The 11292-nt window shown below is 45.4% G+C and overlaps 1 protein-coding gene and 1 non-coding gene across 2 annotated transcripts in view; both read right to left on the reverse strand.

Annotated features, from left to right (window-relative positions):
- Positions 1-11292, reverse strand: part of PRKCQ (protein kinase C theta) — a 131658-nt gene that overhangs the window by 106114 nt on the left and 14252 nt on the right. The gene's annotated exons all lie outside the window — the stretch shown is intronic.
- LOC116661628 lies at positions 10023-10130 on the reverse strand. Its single transcript, XR_004317581.1, has one exon. It is a non-coding gene; the product is annotated as a U6 spliceosomal RNA (small nuclear RNA).

Raw genomic sequence — 11292 nt, forward strand, 5'->3', positions numbered from 1 at the left:
TCATGCTCGAAATGCTTGCATTTTAGTGGAAGCAACAAAACACGAATACGAGCGCTGATGGAAAGCGTGGAGGTCAGTAAGGCAGGAGCAGTGAGTGCGTGTAATTCAGCAACTGGGTTGTCAGGTGTGGGTTCCCACCCGTTTTTAGGTGTTTGATTGTAGCAGTAGGGGCGCACGTGAGAAAGTCAAAGATCAGCTTAACATGGAAGAATCTGATGTTACAAGGTCACCTGCCCGCCGTGCGCTTCAAATTCCTTATCTAAAAAGAATGGAGGCGATAAAGGCTGCCCACATCACGGCTCCCCTAGGTATTCCTAGAAATACACTGGAAACATATATAATCCATAATGTGCAACGTATTCAAAGCCAAGTTCGCATTCTTTTCATTGTTTCTGCCAAATGCAATAAAATAATTTTTTTTTAAGTTTTCGTTTTCCGCTTGGGTGCAGAAGGTCCCAAAGTTGGTGGCAAACCTGTTTGCCAACACGCCCTTTCCCTACGTGGGGTCCCTCCGCAGAGCTCGGAGAAAGGCCCCGGTCAGGAGTCAGCTCCTCTCCCCGGGGTGCGGGAACACAGCCCTTTAGACTCCTGGCAGGGGGGCGGCCAGCTCCTGCCACTGTCCTTTGAAGTCGCTCCTTCAATATAGCAGCTCCCGGATTTCTGTGTGCTCAGTAATTGGTGTGCACGCATCCTGCTGGCTTTAGTTTTAAAAAGAAAAGGAAAAGTCACACAGGTGGTATCCGGGCATCGGAAAGTACTGCCAGCGTGGCCTGTGCTTCCCGATGCTCTGCTGAGCCCACTCTGGCTCCTTTCTATCCCCAAATGGAGAGGAAAAAAGAAAAAATGTGTGTGTGTGTATATATATAAATAAAATACTGAATCACTTTGCTGTACACCAGAAACTAGCAATACTGTAAATCAACTATACTTCAATTTAAAAAAAAAGAAATTATGTGGAATCAGTGGAAGATATAAATCAATAAATGCCTTAAATTTCTTTTAAAGAATGGGAAAGGGTGGTGTTGGGGAAAGGTGAGAGAGGAAAAAGGACGCGGTCTGCCATGACTGAACTCACCAAGCTCAAGCTCAGAGTAAGACTTCGGGCAGCAGTGCCTCCTGCCACTCTTATCTGTTACAGAGAAACTAACCGCTGCTCTGTGGTTACATAAGAAAAGCAAACACACACCTCCACACACTCAGAACGCCGTCATTGATGATGAAATATGCTCACTCCTAATGGTGATTTCTGACAACGCTCCTCCGCCCGCCGGTCTGCTCTCCAGGGAAAACCGTGCCAGCGCCGGACCGAAGACCAGCCTGCGCAAACCCGGGAGGCGCCATCCGCTCTCCACCCCCGTCCCTCCTGTTGCCTATTCTTCAAGTGCATCCTTCCTGGATGAGATGACAGAGATCTTGTTTGTCTTACACTTTGTGTAGGCGGTTGTCAGGACTGGAAACCAGCATGCCAGTCCCCCCACCCCAATTACTGGAAGGGGAGAAGTCATCTCTGGCCCCATAATGCTAAGAGGGTTACCATTTTTTCAGATGGTTTGCTTGTAGCTTCAAAGTGAGTTTCCGTTTTCCCCCCAGGTAACTAAAATGGACGGTATCATTTGTCTCACTGAACAGCTTGTTAATACAGTCCACCCCTCACCCCTGATTAATCTAGGATGTGCGTAAAATTCCACAAGGAAGTGAGAGACTGAAATGCACTTTTGGGAAACACATTTTGGGGAATGTTGGCTATATACCAAGACAATTTTCGGTGCTGAGTTGAATGTGTTTAAGTGTATGACAGATTTTTACAATGAAAATATGAGTTAGATGTGTTTAGGATTCATTACTGTTGCTTGAGCACCTACTGTGTGCTGGATGGAGTGCTCTATACTCCTCTAAAAGAATGCCCAGAGCAGCTCTGCAACATAGAAATCGTCATCCATAACCTACAGGTGAAGAAACTGGGTGCAAAGGTTAACTACCTCCTGCAAAGATTTACAACAAAGAGGGAAAGGAGTCCTGATTCGGCACCTGAGTGCCCTTTCCAACACACCAGGCAGCCAGAGTGTCTATTTTTAAAGGTGGGGGCCCCCAGACAACCTAGTTTTTATTTTAAATTATTTTAAAATTATTTTAAATTTAAATTATTTTACATTTAAATTATTTTTTAAAATTTTAATTATTTTACATACCCCCAATTAATCAAATATCATTAAAATAATTTGTTTATTCCGACATTTCACTGATTCACACTTACTTTCCTTACAATTAGAAACGGCCAACAGGCACATGAACAAATGCTCAACATAGCTAATCATCAGAGAAATGCAAATCAAAACTGCCATGAGGTATCACCTCACACCCGTCAGAACAGTCATCATTCAAAAATCCACAGACGATAAACGCTGGAAGGGGTGTGGAGAAAAGGGAGCCCTCCTACACTGCTGGTGGGAGTGCAGTCTGGTGCAGCCATTACGGAAAACAGTATGGAGGTTCCTCGAAAGACTGAAAATAGATTTACCATATGACCCAGGAATCCCACTCCTGGGCATGTATCCAGAGGGAACTCTAATTCAAAAAGATACACGCACCCCAATGTTTACAGCAGCACTATTTACAATAGCCGAGACATGGAAAGCCTAAATGTCCATCGACAGAGGACTAGATAAAGAAGTTGTGGTATGTTTATACAATGGAATACTACTCAGTCATAAAAATATAAAATAATGCCATTTGCAGCAACATGGATTGACCTAGAGATCGTCATTCTAAGAGAAGTAAGCCAGAAAGAGAAAGAAAAATACCGTATGATATCACTCATATTTGGAATCTAAAAAAATACAAAAAAAAAAAACCCACTATGAACTCTTCTACAAAACAGAAACAGACTTGCAGACATAGTAAACAATCTCATGGTTACCAGGGAAAGGGGGTGGGAAGGGGTAAATCTGGGAGTTTGAGATTTACAAATGTTAGTCACTACATGTAAAAATAGATTTAAAAAGCTGCTTTTGTCTAGTACAGGGAAGTATGTTGTAATAACCTTTAATGAAAAAAATATGAAAACGAATATGTCTGTATATGCATGACTGGGACACTGTGCTGTGCACCAGAAATTGACACATTATAACTGACTGTACTTCAATTTAAAAAAAAAAAAAGAAATACAAAGGAGTTACAATACCTGTATATTTTAGAAGAAAGGCAAGACAGCAAAATATCAGTACCACGTGAATTTCTGTTTTATCGTTATGTGTGGGATGGATCTAAAGATCTGAGGCACTTCTGTGCCCCCACCCACCCCATCCAGGACCAGGGCATCGAGCACTGCTGTATTTATCTCCGAAGCAACTGCTGCTTAATTGCTAAGCGACTCCAACCTTTGGGAAGCCCTGTGTAACCATTAAGGACAAGATCCTGGGAAGAAAAGGGAGAATGAGTTTGTTTGCACAATACTGTATTTTGCTATACTTTGCTTTTTCTCTACTTTTAGACAGACCCCCCCCCCCCAAGTCTGTAAGACCTACAGAGTATCTTGCTCTTTGGGTTTCAAATAGCATAAAGAAGGCATCCTTTATTTTCCAATCAGTTATGGGGTTGGCCTCTCTGAACTATGCAGTGTTTGCTTCTAAGATATGCAGAAGCCTACTCTGTAACACGGGTGGCATATTTACTTTCAGAAAACTGGGAAAGCTATATTATTTTAGGTGCCTAATATTCACAAACTTTTATGACTATTATTTTCTACATAGTAAACTTATTGCTTCCTCTAGATTGGCAAGGTTCATTTAATAAACTGTAGATTTCAAAACAACTTGACTTTTCTCCTCAAGCTTATTTCTACTATGAATTGGGCGTGGAGTCATTAATTCATACTAAAGGAGAAAGAAATTCTCAAGACAAACAACTTATGGATTAAGTTAACATTTGGGGGGAGATTCAGAGAGAGAGGTTTGGAGAAAACAACATTTTAAGAATCAAAAGAGAACATAAGTAAATTTTTTCACGGGAATTTTACCAGTATGGGGAAAAATCAGTCTAAAAGAAGTTAACCTGTTTGTCACAGTTTTAATTCCTGCCATTTGACATTTCCTGCCAGAAAGTTCATGGATGGCTATATGTTTCCACCAAAATCAACCCCACTCGAGATTCTTCATCAGATTTGCCACTTTAATGACCCACACTGACAACGTAAGTGCCAGTTTGCCCACTCGGACAACACAGTGACCACAGAACAAACTGGTGACAGCAAGCAGAGATGCTGTGATTAACTCCACAGGGATGGACTCTTACTGACTCAGGACAAAGGAGGACGACAAGTTAACTGAAAACCGGGCCCTGGCTTCTGATCTGACTCTTTTCAGCATGTCCTCAATACCTGCGTTTATCAGATAACGGTTCAGCCTCCTCTCTTACCCATGAGAGACCCATTCCCACCATGTATTACACCAGCTTCATTTTCCTGAGCGACAGGGGTCTGCCGTTCCTGTCCCCACGTTCCTGATTTACGGGTGGTGGGGGTCGTGGGGATAGTGGCAGGAAAGAGTGAAACAGACAATCGCTGTTGCAATCCTGGGGCCCTGGGAGCAAGCAGATCTCTCATTTACTAAGTAAGGAGATTCTCCAGTGCAACTAAGCATGGTAATAACTGTGCTGTCAATAATGTGTGCCATCAGGAACTAGGGAAATGAGAAAAGCATGTTTCTTGCACCTGGTCCTCATGAAATTTATAACTTAGGAAGGGAAGAGAAGGAAGCAAGCGTGTATCATGGACCAAAGCACTGTATGCGTCACCCATCACTGTTCATGACTCATTAGATCCTCACACCAACCTCTGAGGAATGCGCTACTGATCCCATTTTACAAAGGAGGCAACAGAAGTCTAAAAAGGTTGAAGTAGAATATTATTCAACCCCATGTTAGAGCATATGTCAGAATATCCTTCCTTTTCAAGGCTGAATGATATTCCACCTTTTGTATATATCACCATTTTGCTTATCCATTCGTCTGTCAATGGATGTTTGGGTTGTTTCCACCTACTGGCTATTGTGAATTGTGAATAATCCTGCTGTGAATGTAGGTGTGCAAATCTCTCTTTGAGCTATTGGATCATACCAAAATTCCATTCTTAATTTTTCTGAAGACCTGCCATATTGTTTTCCATCGTGGCTATACCAATTTACATCCCCAACAACAGTGCACAAGGGTTCCAATTTCTCCACATCCTTACCAAAATTTGTTAGGGCCTTGCTGTGCAACCATCACCACCGTCCACCTCCAGAACTTTTCCATCTTCCCAAACTCCGAGCCCAGTAAACAATAACCCCCTCTCTCCTCCTCCCCACCAGCACTGGGTCATCACCACCTGCACGCTCTGTGAAATTGACTAACAGTGTCCTCATGCAAAAATGGTGAACACGTGAACTTCAAGCAGATTGTAGTGACCTTGGGTTACATGACTCACACACAAAGCAACAGAGGCCAGTAGGTGACGTGCACATGGATTTCTGAAGGAGCTGCAATGCTGAAGAGAGGAAACTGCATAGTGGCAACTTTAGGACAGAAATGAGGCTCAGAGAGGGGAATCAAATAAACGGCACTGGAATAGGATGATATGATATAAGGGCGAGGTAGGGAAGCAATATGAAAATCGTCCCCCTTTTTGACAGCTGGGTCAGCGGTATTTAGAGGGGAGGCGGCCAGCTCCAGGCCTGGGGAGGAAATGCCGTGCTTGATGACAAGTCCCTAGCGTAGAAGGCACTGCGTGAGGCCACGCCCACGGCTACAGGAAGAGGCACAGCTGGGCTCCCACCAGCTCTGGCTGAGGGATGACTGGCTGCAACACCAGATACTCCTCCAGTAAGTCTCTTATCAGCATTTACTTCCCTTGGCAAGGAAAAGCATTTCCATTAAAAAGAGCTGAGTCCAACGCCTTCTTGATTTATTTGCGTCTCCTCTTGAGGGTCTGTTCGTGTCGCCTGTAACTGACCCTAAAGCCCAGTGGCTCTTTGTTCACATGTCTCAGCAGCAAAGCCTCTCATCTCTCTACGTGATGCATATACAAAAGCTGTTTTTAGGAACTCCTATTTCAGACAGAGTAAATTCACATGGATAAAGCAACGCTCTGAAACAGATGGCTAAACAGAAAGATATTTACCAAACCGCGATTCTATGCTCTCACTTGGATGGGAGAAAAAAAGACATCCGTTGTTGTGGACGTGTGTCGAAAGTAAACATCAAGGAAGAACTGAAGGGGTCCCAAAGCAAATCGGAATGACTTCGCAGCTAACGCACCATACCAATTTTATAACACTGTCGTGGGGTTTCACAAGTGGATTCACAAAACGGGGGACGGTTTAGGAATGACCTCTTCGTCTACTGAGCATTATAGTTAGAATTATTCCCTTGTTATCCCCCCTTTTCTTATTTTATGGACCATGCTTGAGAAGCAACCAATAATATGAGAAATTCAGAAAAGGCAAGTTCATGGGCACAGAAAGTGGAATGATGATCACCAGGGGCCGAGGGGAGGGAGTCACGTCCAGACTTTCTGCTTGGGAGGATGAAGGCGTTCTGGAAACTTGATAATGTGAAGGTCGCGCAACACGGTGAATCTAATTAATGCCACTGAATTGTACACTTAAAATGCTTAAAATGGAAAATATCACGCTATGTGTATTTTTACTACAGCAAAAGCAACAGATAATGTAAGCACGTGATTTATTACTGAATCTGCTGACAACAGTAACTTAATTTTTTAAATCTCATTCCTGGTCTGCTTCGTTTCCTGTTTCCTAAACAGGCTGCCTCACACTTTTTCTCCTTCTTCTCCAAAACCATAACTCTGCCTTCTCCACCCCCAGCAGATAAGCTTGTCTATTTTCACCAAAAAAATGGAGGCCACAAGACAGACATTGGTTCAACGTCCTTCCCTCTCGCTCAACTTACCTCTTCTCCGCCTCTTATCCTCCCCTGAGGATCCCATGTGAGCGCGGCCCTGGGCACATCCCTGGAACCGGAGCCCTTATTTTCCTGCCCCGCCCCGACATCCTTGCGATTTCAGCCTCCCCCACTCCCACTCGCCAGTGCGCTCACGGGGCGCGCATCCCCTGGGAGGCCGACACCGCGTCTCCCGCAGGCGCGGGGTGTGGCTCTGCCTCCTCGCCCCCTCCAGCGAGCTCCCCTTGCCGCCTTCCGTCTGCTTCCCTGCCCTGCCCGCCCCCCTGCTGCACCTGCGGCCCGAAGGGCGCGGGCGAGGCCCGTTTCCAGACCCCGGCTCATTCCCGGTCTCCTCCCTCCGCGCCCCGCGCCCCGCCAACTGCCCTTCCTCCCTCCTGCCCTCCCGCCTCTTCGCTCACTCTGCAGGCTGCCCTGTGGGTTCAGCTTTCTTTACCTAACCCTGACGGAACATGTCCAGGTGTTGACTGCTTTCTGGCTCATCTCGGCCACGTGGGCGGCCCCAGCGACCCTCTACTTAGCAGCAACTGGAAAAGTACATTCTTCTTGAGCTACGCTTACGCGTCCTTCAGCCCCGAACGTTCATCTACACGCTGGGCCTCTCCAAGGTCCTCAAGCACAACCGAAACAAATGCGGATTCTGCCTTTTCCTCAAGGCCCCTACCTCTGCTTCCCCTCCTGTTTTCATCCGCGGAATTACCATCTACTGAATCGTCCAGGCTAGAAGCATCAGAATCACCTGTGAGGACTCCTTCATTTTCATCCGTCACAAATGACTGTGCGACAAGCCCCATGAATTTGACCTGGTCGTTTCTTTCACATGTGATCCTTACTGTTCAGTCCTTTAGCTTGAGAACATCAGACATTTTCCCCAGATGCTTACAATAGATTCCTAATTCGCACCAACCCCCTTGTCTGTGCGCTGCCTACCCCTCCTCTACCTTGGCCATAAGAAATGTCTTTCCAACTCTTCCATGTCGAAAAACATCAAACGCCTTCCCTTTGCCTAAATCATTAAGTCCAGACTCAAATGCCACGCGATTTCTTCATTACAGACAAACTTCCAAACTTTAAGGGAATTCGACTCCGGCTGAAGAGGTAGCTTACACAGGGCATTTAAAAATATTTTGGTTTCTGAAAATGCGTTCTGCTAAATAGCTCTGAATTTGTTTAAAAGAACCTTAAGCAAAACAAATCTTCCCTCACACAACTGTCAAGATGAAAACAGACATAATGTTAGCGCTTTTTTTTAAAGCTTAGTAAACACATGGAGGAGATACATGCAGAAACCCACAACTGATTTAATTTGCAAAACCACAGCTTTAGCTCCACTAAAGTAAAGATGACTTAGATAAAATACAACCAGAAAACTGAGATAAAAGATACGGGGTAAATAAGTTAAGCTGACGACTTAGCAAGCAAGCCTCGTGGGTGGAGCATGAAGTTCTCGGAAAGCTTTGGACGAGAATGCCGTTAGACTGACCCCAGGGAGCCCCTGGGAGCGTCATGCTCCCCAGGGAATCCCTGCTTGCGGGAGGACCACCATCTCCGGGACCACAACCCCGCCTGCTTGTGAGGATACGGGCACCTGGTGTCAGGAGAAGCAAGACTTTGGGGTTGAAGCTGCACTTTTGAGGTTGGCGAAGGAGACTGTCGGTACATGTTAGGGCTGTTTCAGAGCCAGAGTTAAATCCTGGACGTCACGAGGCCTTCGGTGTGGTCTTCACTCCACCACCAACCAGCCGCGACAGCCTGAGTACCTCCTCTGAGCCCCGGGCTCCCCGCCTTCAAACTGAAGGGTCTGGAGAGAATAACTCACATTTATACTTACTAAAATTTGACATTTTACTATTTTTTATCTTAATATGATTAAGATCAGGGCAAAAGTTTAAGAGCCAGCTTTTATCCTCAGGGTGAAAAAAAAAGGAGAAAGACTATGTTAAAATGGATCAGCAGTATTATTCCCTGTTCAGTGAACGATTTACAGCACCACGCGCGTCCTCCAGCACAGCGAGGCGTGCTCCCTCCGACGGGGCGTGTGTGGACGTTAAAAGGAACAAAGGACGCGAAAGCACGGGAGCCCTGGGCTGCAGGGATGGGAAGTCATCGGACAGCCCTTTAGTTTCCTTCCACTCGTTTGCCCACCCGCTGACATGGCAGCAAGAGGCCATAAAAAGTCGCGGAGGTTTTTTAAAAAGGTACAGCTCCTCAGTACTCATCAGAACCGTCCTAGTCAGATCCCACATATCGACTCCGACAGCAAATGCACACGCTGACCCCCTGCTAAGTCTCAGGAACGTCGCAGCAAAGCAACACAGCGGTGACAAGGGAGCCGACGGCAGACCTCGTGGAGGAACAGAGACAAGGACCACAGCCCACTCGGGGCCAGGGGAGGGCAGAGCATGCCTTTTCCATGTCACCTGGTGAGCTGTCTGCACCCTCCTCTGTCTCTCCTTCCCTGACCATGACTTTACGGCAGTGAGTATCCATTAGGTGTTCTTCCTGTCCCTCACTCTCCATCAAAAGCACGCACCTAGGAATCTAAGAACAGGCCTTGTCTCTTCACCTCTCCATTCTCTTTGCTGTAATTTCATACAGTGCCACAATCTAAATGATCTTATTTGCACACTGTTTAGTTTTGTTTTTGAAGTAGAGTTGATCTACAATGTTGTGTTAGTTGCAGGGGTACAGCAAAGTGATTCAGATACATGCGTGTATATATATCTTTCTTTTCCAGATCCTTTCCCATTGTAGGTTATCACCAGGTACTGAATATGGTTCCCTGTGCTCGACAGTATAAACTTGTTTATTTTTCACATAGCAGTGTGTATCTATTAACTTCAAACTCCTTATTTACCCCTCCTTGACCCCCTTTCCCCTTAGGTAACTGTAAGTTTGTTGTCTGTCTTCGGTCTATTTCCATTTTGTAAATAAGTTCATCTTTGCCATTTTTTTTTAAATTCCACATACAAGTGGTATCCTACGGTATTTGCCTTTCTCTGTCTGCTTTACTTCACTTAGTAGGATAATCTCTAGATCCATCCATGTAGCTGCAAATGGCATTATTTAAAAATACGGGGCATTTCACGAATGTGTGTGTCACCCTTGCACAGGGGCCGTGCTAGTTTTATCTGTATCGTTCCAATTTTAGTGCACATGGCGCCAAAGCGAGCACCACGTACCATTTATTGACCGTGTTTCTCCTCCAAAAGAAAAGGAAAGTAGGCCTCACGCGGGCTGGGACCCTGGCCTCCTCTGCTCCCCTGTATTCCCCACACCCGGGTCAATCACTGACCAACGATCAATGACGCGTTTGATCAGTCAGTATGTGCGGACTGAATAAATCCCAGCCGGCCCCACCTCCATACAAAGTCCCATCTCCTCTCAGTTACTGACGAAGCTGCTCCAGCGTGCAGGGAGCGTCATCTCAGCATTTATTTGCTTGCATTTATTTGTAAGAGGACCTGTATGTCCTGAACGCCCGAGTTGGCAGGATTTCAGGTATCGGAGTAAAGCGAAGTGTGGACTTTCCAGCGGGGTGACGGAGGGTATTCTCAGGTCACACCAACGGTGGTCACCCTTTGATTTGCTGGGACGTCTACTCCAAGAAAAAAACAGGTTCCTCTATGCTGGCCACAGCCTCCTCCCTCGCTCTCTGGCCAAATCCATAAATCCTCTAAAAGTGGGGCGCTGGGTGGGCAGGGCCCCACGAGGGTCGGAGGATGAGGTTAAAACAGAGGCCACAGAAAAGAGGAGAAACGTCGTTTCTGCCCCCAGGAGAATGCCTCAGGGGTGTCCTGTGCCCTGGTAGTTACTATCATGTTCCTAATTCATTCATTTTCAGCTAATATTTACATTCAACCTCTGAGAATGGCCCATTTGCTCAAATATGGAACATCTATTTATTTCTGGTTGTTATTTTGCAACCCAACCCCCAAAATAATAAAGTTCTTGAGATTAAAAAAAAAAAGATCCTTTGGGAAATACTGGCAAAAGAAATGCTTTCTTGAATAAGGATATCGCTTTGAACTTTTTGGAATCCCGGGCTTCAGGAATTCATCAAATAAAAACAATTAATAAATAACAGACATAAGAGGGATCAGAAAGTTCATCTGGATCTTATCCGTGATTCACAGATACTAGAACAGACTAAAAAGCAAATGACAAAGTGACCTCTGGCAGGTACTGAAAAACAAGGTGTAACAATGGATCAATTCCCCCCATTTCCAGAAAGACCTCAAACTTCTAAGTTATTACCAAAGAACGTTAATCTGGCTGCATTCCTCACTCACTTCTAATTTAACAAACTTTCTCCTCCACAGCTCTTTGCAAGTTACA

This window comes from Camelus ferus, chromosome 35, assembly GCF_009834535.1.
Source record: "Camelus ferus isolate YT-003-E chromosome 35, BCGSAC_Cfer_1.0, whole genome shotgun sequence".
NCBI lineage: Eukaryota > Metazoa > Chordata > Mammalia > Artiodactyla > Camelidae > Camelus > Camelus ferus.